The following is a 15,578-nucleotide window of genomic DNA, read 5'->3' on the forward strand; positions in this document are numbered from 1 at the left end:
TAGATGTACAAAAATAGGTCTTTTGTTCTCACTATATATTTTAAATTAAATGCTATTGTTTAATTAATAGACTGTGACTTCATGCATTAAAGGAAAGCATGAAGTCATGTGACTGTCTTAGACCACAGAGTTACTCCTGAATCTCAAAAAATCAGGACAGACAATGTGCTTCAAAGTTTAGAACATAAGCCACCTATGTATGAATTACCTGTGGTATTTTTAAAATTTAGATTCTTAGGCCCCACTTACCTGTTGAGTCAAAAAAGGAAGGATGAAGTCTGGGAATCTGCATTTTAACAATCTCGTAGGAAATAAACCTACTAAAATTTGACAACCGCTGATTCGTGCCCTTACTTTGAACTCTCCAGAAAATGTCATCATAAGAAAGAAAGTGGCTCTCCCTAGAAACACCCCCTTCTCCTCCTTTGTTATAGACTAGGATTTTTCTACTTTTTTCACTCTCCCTCTTTGCCATCACTAAACCCCTTTTCACTTTTTGGGAGATCCCACACTCACCCCGTTCTTCACCCTAATGACAGCCCAGCACAGTTTCTGTAGGCTGAGTACAAGTGAGGGAGGAGAGAGGTCTGCATTCCCAAATCTCACTATGGCCACTTCCTCCTGACCAGGCTCCCATCCTGTGACCCCATCCTGGATCTCACACTGAGCCCTCCATCCCACCCCGTGTTGAAACACCTAAATTGATGCTGACACAAAAGGAACATTTTATGTCCAAAGACCTACCCATCCCTCCTCCATGTACAGTATCTAAGTGGAAAAAGAAAGAGGGAAGAGGCAAAGTTGGCAGAAATGAATCTTTAAAATCCCTTTTTGTTTCATTGTTAAGGCTATAGTCAAATAAATTCATTCCCAAAGGAGAGAAAAAAGACTGGAAGCAACAGGGCATCACAAAATAAAATAAGGACAAATAAGAAATCTAATTCTTGTAACACTCTATAAAGAGGTGGCCAGAGAATCCAAACTAGACCAAAACTGCCATCAGGGTGTCTGCTGGGAAGAGGGCTGTCACCTCCATCTCCACCTCCTATGTCTTGTTGCATAGTTCTGGCCCTCAATTCCTGCTAATCCTATCAGTGCATCATCACACTCCATGCTTCAGCTGGCAAGATGACTTGGAAGAATTTGGAGGCCATCCAACCCATTGCTCAGTGGGGAGTGGCAAGACAGGAGTGGGCAGAAGCATTTTCTCCCCAGGTGGAAATGTTATGCTGCCTCAGGAGGAGCTCTGGACCTGTTCCTACACAGACCCTTCATCAAGACTCTAGAATCCCCTTAGTAGCATCTCACAGAGCAAATTTATTCTTTTTTAAGATTTTATTTATTTATTTGGAGAGAGCAAGAGTGAGAGAGAGCAAGAGGGAGAAGGAGAAGCAGGCTCCCCACTGAGCTGGGAGCCCAATGTGGGGCTCGATCCCAGGACCCCAGGATCATGACCTGAGCGGAAGGAGATGTTTAACAGACTGAGCCACCCAGGTGCCCCATCACGGAACAGATTTAATACAAGTTTTATGGTCTTCTGTTGGTCGGCCTGAAATAGAGCCATCATGGAGTCATTCACTCATTCGGATTACATATGTGAAATTAATATCAGCTTTCTGAATACTGCATGGTTTTATCACAACCAATCTGCATTCAGCAGCCTCTCAACTTAGAGGTCAGTGTCAGTATGCTAAAAACCAAGGAGCTTTGGATGCAAAGAAATCTCAGTTTAAGTCAAGCTCTGTCACATACTAACTGCATAATTTGAAACAACTTATTCAATCCACATCCATGAAATTAGGAATATAATTATCTATCTGGTAGGATTTAATTAACCCATATTTGGGATCCCTGGATGGCGCAGCGGTTTGGCACCTGCCTTTGGCCCAGGGCGCGATCCTGGAGACCCGGGATCGAATCCCACGTCGGGCTCCCGGTGCATGGATCCTGCTTCTCCCTCTGCCTGTGTCTCTGCCTCTCTCTCTTTCTCTCTCTGTGACTATCATAAATAAATAAAACTTAAAAAAAAATAATTAACCCATATTTATTGAACTTCTCAACATAGACTGTATGTCTTGGGGAAGATCACTGGCAAACAAGCAGCTCCGCTTCTGTGTGCTAAGTATTCTGGAAGAGGTTGGCGGTAAGCAAATAAAGACCTACAGGAGGTAGTGAGGGGCTGGGGGTGGTTGAAATAAATGGGAGAAGGTGGTCAGAAGGTCAGAAGGTACAAAGTTCTAGTTATCAAATCAGTTAAGTCCTAGGGATCTAATGTATAGCATGGTAAGTATAGTTAACAAAGCACATTGCATATTTGAAAGATGCAAAGAGTAGATCTTAAAAGTTCTCAACACAAGAGGAAAAATTATAGATGTATTTTGGTGCTGGAGGTTAACTGAACTTATTCTGGCAATCATTTTGTGATATACACATATATCCAATCATTATTTTTGTACACCTAAAATGAATACAATGTTCTATGTCAATTAAATCTCAATTAAAGAAAAAAGGAGCCATGGGAAATTCTGGGAGAAAAACCTACATGGTTCTTGGGAGAAAGGAATGCTCAGGAAAGGCCTTGCGGAGATGGTGGCATCTAGGAAGATACCTGAAAAGAAATTGGTGTTCGGGAAATGGGATGCACTGAAGGAAGGGCTTCCCAACACAGATTGGACACCAAGAGCAATGCCTGGGTGAGGCCCGAGCAAGGCGCTTTGGAGATCTGCAAGTAAGTGGTCTAGAAGGCCAGAGAGGTGGAGACAAAGCTCCAGAAAGTGGAAGTGAGAGGCAGTCAGACCAGAAGCGCGTTTCCTGAACCAGGCTCCCTGAGCTTCACACCCCAGGGGTACAATGAGAAACCAATCACTGAATGGTGTTCCACAGAGAAGCGTTTTTAGTTTTGGAAGATCACTCTAAATAGAGCAAGGATGAGGTGTCATGAGTTGTCCTATTAAGTATCCAGTGGTTAGCAGTTCCCAATTGGTGATAGCTGGTATTATTAAATCATTTGCCTCTTACAGATTATTAAAATAACCCATGAGTTCTGCCTCAGGAGTATTTTTCACGGGCATCTTTCCTTACTGAGGTATTCTGTGCCTTGTACAACTGGTCACAAATTACGTTATTGGCATTCTACTGGTCAACCGGAATAGTGAAAGCAGTTCTAAATAACATAACAACATGGGCAAGACAGCTCCCTGCCTGTTGATGTTGTTCCAAAGACAACCAGGATTTAATGCACAGGGGGCTTCTGTTCTTTGTAAGTCCATCATGGTAAGAAGCGCTGCAATTCAGATTGGGGCTTTGAGGACTTTGTTGTTTTCAGCAACAGCCAGGACAACAGTCTGATCACTCTCATTACTCATTTTTGTAACCTAACCTTGTCATCTTTTTTCTGTTAATCTCACAAGAGGTTAAAACCTCACACATGAGCCTCAGGCAGGATGAACGCACACAGACCCAGCCGCAGGTGGAAGCCCAAGGCCCAGAAATTCCAAAGCTGTCTTCTTGTCTCTGTGTGATGCGAGGCAGCTTTGCTTTGGTGTCAACAGAATGGAATTGCTTTGCTGGGACTTCTCTAAATTTTGAGACAGAAAATGAATTCCATCTACCAGGGCACCATTGCAGTACATGCAGGAGAAAAGTGGTCAGGTCATTTATTTTCTCCAATAAAATTCATAAGAGCAGGGCTTGCATCATTGGGCATCTTGATTCTTCGGAAAAGAATTTAGAATCTTCTATTAGCTTTGAAACATTAGTCACAAACAGTAAGCATCCCAAGAGAGAAACATGTGAGTCACTGATCGGCTCCAACAGCCAAGCAAGAACATCAGCAGGGTCCCACCTGCTTCCTTGTGAGTCACTCCACAGTGAAGGAACTGCTAGAGGTTTTTTTGTTTTGATTTTAAAGATTTTATTTATTTACTCATGAGAGACAGAGAGAGAGGGAGAGGCACAGGGAGAGGGAGAAGCAGGCTCCCCACGGAGCAGGGAGCCCACTGCAGGACTCAACCCCAGGACCCTGAGATCATGACCTGAGCCAAAGGCAGACACTTAACCAACAGTCACCCAGCCGCCCAGAAACAGCTAGCTTAAAAAAGAGCACAGCACTGAGGAAAACTCACCTATTCTTCTTATTGTTATGTTTATTTGCACAGGTCTGCCTAAATGTGTAAATTATTATTGCTTCATTATTTTTTCTAACAAGAATTTTGATTTTTTTCTACTATAAATGTGCAAAAAAATAAAATAGTTCAGAATCCAAATGCTCTAATCTTAGCAATTTGGTGTTCTTTTCTCTCCTCTGATCTTCTCTTGCTGTGATATTCTTTTTTTTTTTCGCTGTGATATTCTTACTCACCGTGATCATAGGATGTATATAATTCTTGAACTTTTTTTTTAATGTATATATCGCTTTTGCTAAACAGTATGACAAAGATTGGTAATTTATTTCACCAGATTCTGTTCCAATTGTCTTTAGCTGTTTTCAAAAATAAAAATTCACTCAAAAGTTGGAGATTTTCCATATTAATGGAAAAACACATTTAAAAAGAAAAGGAATTCCAACAAAGTAGAAGTGATTGTTTAATTCCTTGGAGGAAGTTTCCAGACTAATAAGAGACAATCCCTGCCCTCACCTTCAAGGAGCTTCCTAGGCATATAGGACCTGGGTACAATTTCAGTATATTTCCAAAGCTGTTTCTGTACCCACACTGCAGGTTGTGGGATGCCTTATGGAAAGCACCCCCCAGGGTTTCACTGAGGTGCTTAGACTCGATTGGACAGATCCATTAAGCGGATGCACTAAAAATCTGCCACATTATTTCACAGTCTTTCCTCCTCCTTGCCTGGTGAGAAAGTGTCTGTCCTTCGCCACTCATCCACTCTGCCTGTCATTTCTGGCCACTCAATGAACATTTTGTAACCTGTAAAAGCAGGGAAGGCTTTGAAAACAGAACCCAGTTCTTTTTTTAAGTGATACACAATGTTGACAGAAATATACTCCAGAGGAATTTAATGCAGCTTTTTTTGGTTCCTGGCACCACTTCTTTAGTGCATCAGTAAGTGAAAAATGAGCACGGGAAACTCCTGACAGTAGAGCAAGAGCGGGAGAGCCTTCGCCTCAAAGCCAACGATTAGATTCTACTGTACAAACAGGGAAATGTCTCTGAACTCCTCACCTCTGAAAGGTAAACACTGAGAAGGAAATACTCCTCCCACGTGCTTTGAAGCGTTCACCTTGTAAAAAGGAAAAAAAGGACTTCTTTAAAGAGTTCTTCATGCAGAGAGAAGAGGAAGTTCTTTGAAGTCCAGGATAATTTTGGGTCACCACGAAACCAACTCTGCCTCTATCTACAAGCCATCCTGACCTTTTGGACCAAACACAATAGAACCACAACCGGGTTATTTCTTCGTCAGTGCATCTCCAGCAAAGTTACAAAAACTTATAACCACCCAAGAAGCAGCTGTCTTTACGTCCTCTTCCAGCTCCCTGCCATTCCTTAGCTAAAAGGTAAACCACCTGCAGTAGAGAGACTAAACTAAATACATGGGGACTCTTTTTTCTCTCCCCTAAAAACATAATTCTTTGATAGAGAAGATACACATTTGCAAAGTTAACAAATCCAGAGAATGTAACACGTGTCTTTTCTTTTGATTAATTTGGTACTCAAAGCCAGGACCCAAGGGTTAAGTACCCCCTCTGATTTCAATTTAAATGGTAAATTAAATAGTTTATTGAAGGATGTTTAGAAAGCGGTCCACAAAGACAGCTGGAGAATTCCCAGGAGGAACAGCCACTGGGGCAATGTCCTATTGATTCTCTTATTTGTCCAAATGGTTCTCCGGACCAAAGCTCAACAGCCTACGTAGCTAATTCAATCCTTGATGTTATCTCTCCCTCAAAGATGCTGAGCCACAATTGACAGTCAGCCTTCTTTTGCACAGTCACAGTGAGGAGAAGGTATCTTAAGCCGTCTTCAAGATCTGTGCATGGGGTTAGATGTTTTATACCAGAAACTTTGAAACAGAAGTGTTAGAGGAATGGAAAAGCCAAATATCTTTATTTTATGATACAAAGTTACAAAACTACTTCTCTTCTAGAAAGGATGTAGTTAATTTTGGTAAAAAATATATATGTGTGTGGCTTCCAATCTTACCTGCTTCTAACTGTCTATGGTACTGCCAGTTGGCTTGACTGGCATGGAGCTAAGGAGAAGGTAGAGGAACTGTTTGAGGTGAGGGCCAGACAGCTTTGACTCGTGTGAAATGACTGTCAACACACCCCCTCATCATGGGTAAGAGTCTCTTAGTGTCACAGGGATGGCCATGAATCTGGGCTTATAGAATAGAAATTGATTTTTTTATAATTTCATAAAGGTTTAGGACTTTACATAGTCTATAGTAGGTCAACGGTATCATCTCTATTTTTAAAAATACAAAACACTATGTAAATAAGTCAATAGATACATGTTGTCTTATGCTTGAAGACTTCACAGAAAAATTCTCAAAACCTTCCTCAATGCCCAGTAATGGCTCCAAATGACATGGGTCCTCTTTCTCATATCCTAAATCTGGGGAGAATATCCAATATCTACACAATATAGCCATAGGACAAAAAAAGTAATGCTTTAGTTAACAAAGAGGATATACACAGATGATTCCATCCCCAGATTCGGTTCAAACTGTACACATGAAGAGGTTCAAGATAAGTTTTAAAATCAATAAATATTTGTGCTTGATTATATTGCCAGGGACTATCTTTTCTTTTGTGAAAATTACAGATTAGGAGTTCTGATGAAAATATGGATGATCAATTCACAAAGGTTTACATGAATTAAGTAACAAATACTGCATGGAAATTTTCTGAGTCTCTGAAAATAATAAAGATGCATTTAATTATGAGGCAGTTGCCCAAAATACCAACAATGTGAGAGATGGAATGCCAGCTAAATGGAACAATGATTTAGTCCTACATGACATTCTTATTAGTCTATTTTATCTCTTATATCCACTTTTATTCCTACTGTTGAGAATTGAGATCTTTATTTCTCATGGTTATCTAGTGTTTTATGTCATTCAATCCCCATAACATCTTTTGGGGATAGGTATTTTTACTCACATCTTACAAATAAGGGAACTGAGTCTCACAAAAGCATAATAATTTTCTCACAGTAAAATAGCGAATAATCAGTAGAACCAAAACTTGGGCCCAGCTAATCCAAATCTAATCCTGTCAATTCTCCTTTATATCATGCTAGTCACTACACAGGCATTCTCCAATGACAAATAGATCATATTCCAATACTTTGTTTTGGAATTTAAATCTGAATTTAATCTCTGTAGAAACTATGTTAAAAATGGCAGTGAAATTCCTGTCTAGTTTAACCTGCCAGATGCAAATGAATCATTGCAGACTCATTAGACAGAATTCTGGGATGTGGAAACAAGAGACTTGTAATGACAGCCCCTCACTACATGAGTTATTTGCATTTTTACAAAAAGTACTTTGTATGCCACAATGAAGCTATAATTGGTGAAATTACATGTAATATTTCAGACAGAAGTGGAAAGTAAACAGCTAGTGTGGGAAGAAGATAGTTTAGGGTTTAGGAATTTACCACCGAGGTCACTTCCACTTAAAATACGTCTGATTTCCGCAGCTTCATTTCTTCCTCCACTTAAAAAAAAATTGCAAAACAAAACAGAAATATGGAAAAGTACACAAAATATAAATATATCGTAATGAATTATCATAAATTGAAAACCCACATAAACTCCTCAATGTTCAAGAAGTAAGACATTGTCTGTACTTTGGAACCTCCTCCGTACTGTTACCCACTCAAACACTTTCAGTCCCCTAATGGAAACAATATTCCAACTATTTTTATAGAAATCTCTTGGTCTTTTTTTTTAAAGATTTGTATTTATTTATTTGTTTGTTTGTTTATTCATTCATTGATTCATTCATTCATTCAGAAAGACAAGCATATGAGTGGGAAGAGGAACAGAGGGGGAGGGAGAGAGAGAATTTCAAGTAGATTCTGTGCTGAGCATGGAGGCCAATGTGGAGCTTGACCTCATGACCCTGAGATCATGACCTAAGCCAAAATCAAGAGTCAGAGGCTTAGCCGACTGAGCCACCCAGGTCCCCCAGCAATCCCTTACTCTTAACCTATGCATGCATCCCTAAATCCTTTACTCAAATTTTGCCTATTTGTTAAATTTTATATAAATAGGATCATGCAATAAGTACTTTTTAGAGTCTAGCTTCTTTTGATCAACATTAAATTTGTGATATTCAACTGTTTTCAAGCAGTTTTAATTTATTTATTTTCATTGCTGTATAAATTCCACTGGACATGTATCAATGGTTCTGAACTTGCTTTTGGTTTTTAACAAGTTAAAAAAAAATCCTGAAATGAGCATTCTTGTTTCTGATATGCACACTTCTCACTGAGTATATGCCAAGAAGTGGAAACGCAGGTTGTAGTGAGCATAAGTGCTTAATCTTAATAGATATTGCCAAAATATTTCCAAGGTAATTGTACCAATTTTCACTCTCAGACACAATATATTAGAGTTCCAGTTCATAGGGTTTCTGTCTTTGCCAACACTTGGTAATCTCAGTTTTTTAAAATATTAGACATTCTGGCAAGTAAATCGTTACATAATTGTGGTTTTACTGAACGTTTCCCTGATTGCTAATGAGGTTGAACACATTTTGCAAATTTACTGGCCAATTGGATATCCTTCTTTAAGAAGTGCCAGTCTTTTTCCTATTTTGTATGGGTTATATGTTTTTAGCATACTTGATTTATTGGAGATCATTATACATTGAATATTGTTGCAAAATCTCTTCCTGTTCTATTCTGCATTTTGACTGTCTTGTGTTTTTTGATGAAGAGAAGTTCTTATATTTAATGCAATATAAGCTTTCATTTTTTTTTCCTTTATAGCTGGTAGTTTTTATATACTATTTAGAAAATCTTTATATATCAATGAAAATATTTCCCTATATGAGCTTTCAGATGTCATAGCTCATTACAATCTGCCTGGAATAACTTTTTTGTGTATGTTAAGAGATAGAAGTCAAAAATCAGTTTTTGCCCTATGACTAATCAATTGACCCAGTACCACTTGTTGAAAAGAGCACCTTTCCCCCACTGCTCTACAGTTCAACATTGTCAAAAACAAGTGTCTGGTCGTATATCTGGTTCTGAGCTCTGAATTTAATATCATTCCCATGTCTTTGTGACAACGTTAGACCGTCTTAATTACTGCATCTTAATAAATACGTCTTGAAATTTATTATGGCAAGTTCTGTCATCTATTTCTTTAATTCTACTATTGATCTTTTATTTTGATAATTCTTTCAGAATCACAACATGTAGAATTGGTAGTTGGTTGAAATTGGAGATAGTTGACATTTTTTATAAATGTCTTTCAATGTCTTTCAATGATACGTCCTTCCATTTATTTAGGCTTTTAATTTTTCTCAGTAGTTTTTTTAAAGTTTTCAGTGAAGAGAAATTGCACATATTTTGTCAGATTCATGTTGACATATTTCATGTTATTGATGCTATTATAAATTTCATATTTTTAAAATTCTACATTCTGTTTCTTATATATAGAAATATAAATTGATTTTAACAACTTTAATTTTTTAAGATTTATTTATTTATTTGAGAGAGAGAGTGTGTGCATGCATGCATGGGGCAAGGGGAATATGGAAAGAATCTTTGAGCAGACTCCCCACTGAATGCAGAACCCAAGGTGAGGCTCAATCCCATGACCAATGGGATCACGACCTGAGCTGAAACCAAGAGCCAGATGCCTAACCAACTGAGCCACAAAGGTGCCCCAATTTTAACAGTTTTAATACACATACACTAAACTGTACCTATTTAAAACGTACAATTTGGTAAGTATCAACATTCGTATACAGCTAAGAGACTATCACAAAATCAGCAGAGTGAGCATATCCATCACTCCCAAAAGTTACCTTGTTCCCCTTTGTAATCTCCTACCCCCTCCCTACATGTCCAATCCTTATTTGAGCACTGATTTACTTTTTGGACTATCGACGAGTTGGCATTTTATAGAATTTTACTTTTTTTAAGTTTTTATTTAAATTCCAGTTAGTTAACATACAATGTAATACTAGTTTCAGGTGAACAATATAGTGATTCAACACTTCTATACAACACTCCTTGCTCATCACCACAATTGCCTTCCTTAATCCCCATCACCAATTTCACCCATCCCTCACCCACTTCCCCTCTGGTAACCATCAGTTTGCTCTCATAGTTAAGAGTCTGTTTCTTGGTTTCTCTCTTTCTCTTTTTCCTTTTGTTCATTTATTTTGTTTCTTAAATTCCACATATGAGTTAAATCATATGATATTAGTTTTTCTCTGACTTATTTTGCTTAGCATAATACTCTCCCATTTTCAACCACATTGTTGCAAATGGCAAGATCTCATTTTTTGATGGCTGAGTAATATCCCATTGTGTATAGAAACCACTTCTTCTTTATCCATTCACCAGTTGATGGACACTTGGGTTGTCTCTATAATTTGACTATCGTAGATAACACTGCTATACACATCAGGATGCATGTATCTCTTTGAGTTAGTATTTTTTTATTCTTTGGGTGAATGCTTAGCAATGCAATTGTTAAAAATAGGGAAGCTCTATGTTTAACTTTTTGAGGAAACTCCATACTGTTTTCCACCATGGCTGTGCTAGTTTGCATTCGCACCAATGGGGCAAGAAGATTCCCCTTTCTCCTCATCCTCACCAACATCTCTTGTTTCTTGCGTTGTTGACTTTAGCCATTCTGACAGGTTTGAAATGACATCACATGGTAGTTTTGATTTGCATTTCCATGATGGTGAGTGATGTCAAGCGTCTTTTCATGTGTCTTTTTGGCCAATGGGATGTCTTCTTTGGAAAAATGTCTATTCATGCTTTCTGCTCATTTTTTAAATTGGATTATTTGTTTTATGGGTGGTCAGTTTTATAAGTTCTTTTTGTCTTTTGGAAATTAGCCCCTTTATCACATATGTCATTTGCAAATATCCACTCCTACTTCATAGGCTGCCTCTGTTGATTGTTTCCTTCACTGTGCAGAAGACTTTTACTTTGATGAAGTCCCAATAGTTTATTTTTGCTGTTCTTTCCCTTATCTCAGGAGATATATCTAGAAAGTAGTAGCTATGGCTGATGTTAAGTCAGTTTCTACCTGTGTTCTCTAGGATTTTTATAGTTTCAGGGCTCATATTTAAGTCCTTAATCCATTTGGTATTTACTCTTATGTATGGTGTAAGAAGTGGTCCAGTTTCATTCTTTTCCATGTTGCTGTCCAGTTTTCCCAACACTATTTGTTGAAGTTGTTGAAGAGACTTCCCTTTTCCCTTTGGATATTCTCTCTTGCTTTGTCAAAGATTAATTGACCATATAGTTATGGTTTCATTTCTAGATTTTCTTAGAATTTTGTTATTAATGGGTTCATACAAATATACTTATTTTTTAAGATTTTATTTATTTTTTCATGAGAGACACAAAGAGAGAGAGAGAGGCAGAGACACAGACAGAGGGAGAAGTAGGCTCCATGCAGAGAGTCTGACATGGGACTCCATCCGGGGTCTCCAGGATCACACCTGGGAGGAAGACAGCACTAAACTGCTGTCTAGTGCTAAACTAAACTGCTGAGCCACCCGGGCTGCCCCAGTATATACTTTTTTTTAATTTGGCTTCATTCACTCACCATTATTTTGACATTTGTTCACGTTGTTTCATATGCTAATAATCAGCCATTATATTGTTGAGGAATATTGCATTGTATGGATACACCATAATTTCTTTATCTCTTTGCCTGTTGATGGGCCTGAGTTGTTACCAGTATTAATAATAGAGCTGCTATGAACATTTGTGTAGAAGTCTTTGTATGGACATATGATTTCATTTTTCATGCATTTCTATTAATGGAATGGATGGAGTGTATGGTAGGCATACGTTTACCTTTTGAAAAGTATCAAACTGGTTTTGCATATCCGAATCATTTTGTATTATTCTATAAGGAATTCATGAGAGTTCCAGTTGTTCCATATCCACACCACTCTTTTTAATCTTAGCCATTCTAGGAATGCCTGGGTGGCTCAATTGGTTAAGTGCCTGACTTTGGCTCAGGTCATGATCCCAGGATCCTGGGATTAAGCCCCACACTGAACTCCCGGCTCACTGGGGAAACTGCTTCTCCTTCTGCCCCTCCCCCTGCTTGTGCACTCTCTCTCTTTCACATGTTTTCTCTCTGTGTCAAATGAATAAATAAAACCTAAAAAAAAAAAAAAAACCCTTAGCCATTCTAGTAAGTGTATAAAAATTTCTAATTGAGGGTTTGATTGCAATTCCCTAATAAGGAATGACGTAGAACATCTTTTCTTAGGGATCCCTGGGTGGCGCAGCGGTTTGGCGCCTGCCTTTGGCCCAGGGCGCGATCCTGGAGACCCAGGATCGAATCCTACGTCGGGCTCCCGGTGCATGGAGCCTGCTTCTCCCTCTGCCTGTGTCTCTGCCGCTCTCGCTCTCTCTGTGTGACTATCATAAATAAATAAAAATTAAAAAAAAAAATCTTTTCTTGTATCCCTGTTTGCATATCTTCTGAGACGTTTCTATTCAAGTCACTTGCACCCCTCCCCTTTTTTTAATTGAATGGTTTCCTATTACTGAATTGTGAAAGTTCTTTATTCTGGTTATAAACCCTTAATAGATAGATGATCTGAAAATCTTTTCTTCCACTCTGTTGCTTTTTTCCCATTCTCTAAATAGTATCCTTCAAAGAAAAGAAAATTTTAATTTGATGGATTATAATTTGTCAATTTTTTTCTTTTATGAGTCATGCTTTTGGCATCATATCTAAGAAATCTTTGCTTAACCTCAGATGCTATGGACTGAATTATGTCCCCTTCCATTCATATATGGAAACGCCAACACCCAACAGAACTATATTTGGAGACAGGCCTAAAGGGGTGATTAAGGATAAATGAGGGCATGACGGTGGGGGCCCTGATCCAAGACGATTAGTTTTCTTATGAGAAAATATACCAGAGAACCTGTACTCTCTCTGCCATGTGGGGATTCCATGAGAAGACAGCCACCTACAGGCCAGAGAGTTCTTGCCAGAAACTGAATCAGCTAACACCTTGATCTTAGACCTGTCAGCCTCCAGAAGGGTGGGAAATAAATTTCTGTTCTTTCAACCATCCAGACTGTAGTATATTTTTATAGAAGCCCAAGTAGACTAATAACACTAACTGATGAAAATTTTGTTCTATATTTTCTTTTAGAATTTTTATGGTTTTAGATTTTTATATTTAGATTTATGACCCATTCTGAATTATTTGTGTATTGATCTTTCATTTATTTCAGCAAAATTTTGTGGTTTTCAGTATCCTTATGTATTTCATTTTTTCATATTTTTATGTTATTGTAAACAGTATTTTTAGTTCAATTTGTAGTTGGTCATCTCCAGCATTGAGAAATATAATTGATTTTTCTGTACTGATCATACACTAAGCAATCCTGCTAAATGCACCAGTTATTTCTAACAGCTTTTTTGTATACAGGATTTTCTACATAGAGGAACACGTCTGCAAGTAAACACAATTTTACTTCTTTCATTCCAATCTAAATGTCTTTCTTTTTCTTGCCTATCACATTGGCTAGAACCTTCAGTACAATCAATGTTGAAGCAAAGTAGCAAAAGAGAAAGTTCTTGTTTTGTTCCTCATCTTTAAGAGAAAACATTCAGTGTTCTATTTTAAGTATGATGTTGCCCATAGAATGTTTAAAGATGAAGATTTTTAAACTACAAATGAATTTCTTTAATTGATAAAAGTATATGCAGATTACACATTTCTTCCTTACTGAGCTTTGGTACTTTATGTCTTTCAGGAATTTGTCCCTGACTTTTAAGTTTTCAAGTTTAATAACTTAAGATAGTTATAATGCTCCCATATTGTTCTTTTAACACATGTAGAAATGAAAAGGATGTCATTTTTCTCATTTCTGATGTTGGTAATTTGTGTTTTCTCTTTTTATTTCCTGATTAATATGAATAGAGATTTTTATAAGTTTTAATGATCTCAAAAAATTAGCTTTTGATTTTACTGATTTTTCTCTATTGTTTTTCTATTTTCTGCTTCTTTGATTTATTTCTTATGTCTTGGGCTTACTTTGAGTTTCATTTGACCTTTCTCTTCTCATTTCTTAATTTAGAAGCCAAGGTTATTAATTTGTGATCTTTCTTCTTTTCCAGTTTGTGCTCAATGCTATGAGTTTTCCTCTAAGTTCTACTTTAGCTACATCACACAAATTTTTAAATCTTATGTTTTGATTTTAATTCAATTCAAAAATACATTTATTTTTTTTAATTTCTTAGTTGACCCATGGGTTATTTAAGAATAAACTCTTTCAAATGAATAACTAAGAATTTTCCAAAAATGCTTCTGATGATTTCTTATTTAGTTTCATTATAATCAGAGAATACTTTTTATATGACTAATTATTTTATACTTTTGAAATTTATTTTATTCCTATAACAACTCCACATCTATCTGGAAAATAGTCTATGAACTCTGGAGAAAAAAAAAATGTGGGATCCCTGGGTGGCGCAGCGGTTTGGCGCCTGCCTTTGGCCCAGGGCGTGATCCTGGAGACCCGGGATCGAATCCCACGTCGGGCTCCCGGTGCATGGAGCCTGCTTCTCCCTCTGCCTGTGTCTCTGCCTCTCTCTCTCTCTCTCTGTGACTATCATAAATAAATAAAAAAAAAAGAAAAAAAAAGAAAAAAAAATGTGTATTCTTTGCTCTTTGGTGAAGTTTTCTGAAACTGTCAACTAGGTTGATTGAAAGTGTTTCTAAAAATATAAATTTAAAAAAAATAATAAAAAAATAAAAATATAAATTAGATTGGTTGATAGTGGTGTTCAACTCAAATATAATTTTACTGATTTCTGTCTACTTTCTGTCAATCATTGAAACATTTGACTATATGAATTCATCTATTTCTCTTTGTAGGTCTCTCAGTTTTTACTTTATATAATTTGAAACTGTCAATAGGTGCACAAATGTTTAAAATTTTGATCAATTGCCTTGATTAATAGCCTCCTTTACCATTATGAATTGACCTTTAAAATTTTTATTCTTTCCTCTGAAATTTACTTTTTCTGGTATTCTAACTGATATTCCAACTTTTTCTGGTTCATCTTAGCACTGAATGCCTTTTCCTACTATTCTTCTTTTAAACTATTTGTGTCTTTATATCAAAAATAGGCTTCTTTTAGGTAGAATATAGTTGGGGCCTGCTTTTTCATTCCAGATTGATCATCTATCTTTTAATTAAGGTATTTATATCATTTATATTTAATATTTTTATTGTTATATTGGGATTCAGTTTCATATTCTTTGTTTCCAGTTTGTCATATCTAGTCTTTGTTCTTTCTCCATCTCCTTTTGAATTAATTTGGTACTTTTTCATGATTTCATTTTACTTCTTTTGTTTTTTTTCCTCATGTTT

This window comes from Canis aureus, chromosome 5, assembly GCF_053574225.1.
Source record: "Canis aureus isolate CA01 chromosome 5, VMU_Caureus_v.1.0, whole genome shotgun sequence".
Taxonomy (NCBI): Eukaryota; Metazoa; Chordata; class Mammalia; order Carnivora; family Canidae; genus Canis; species Canis aureus.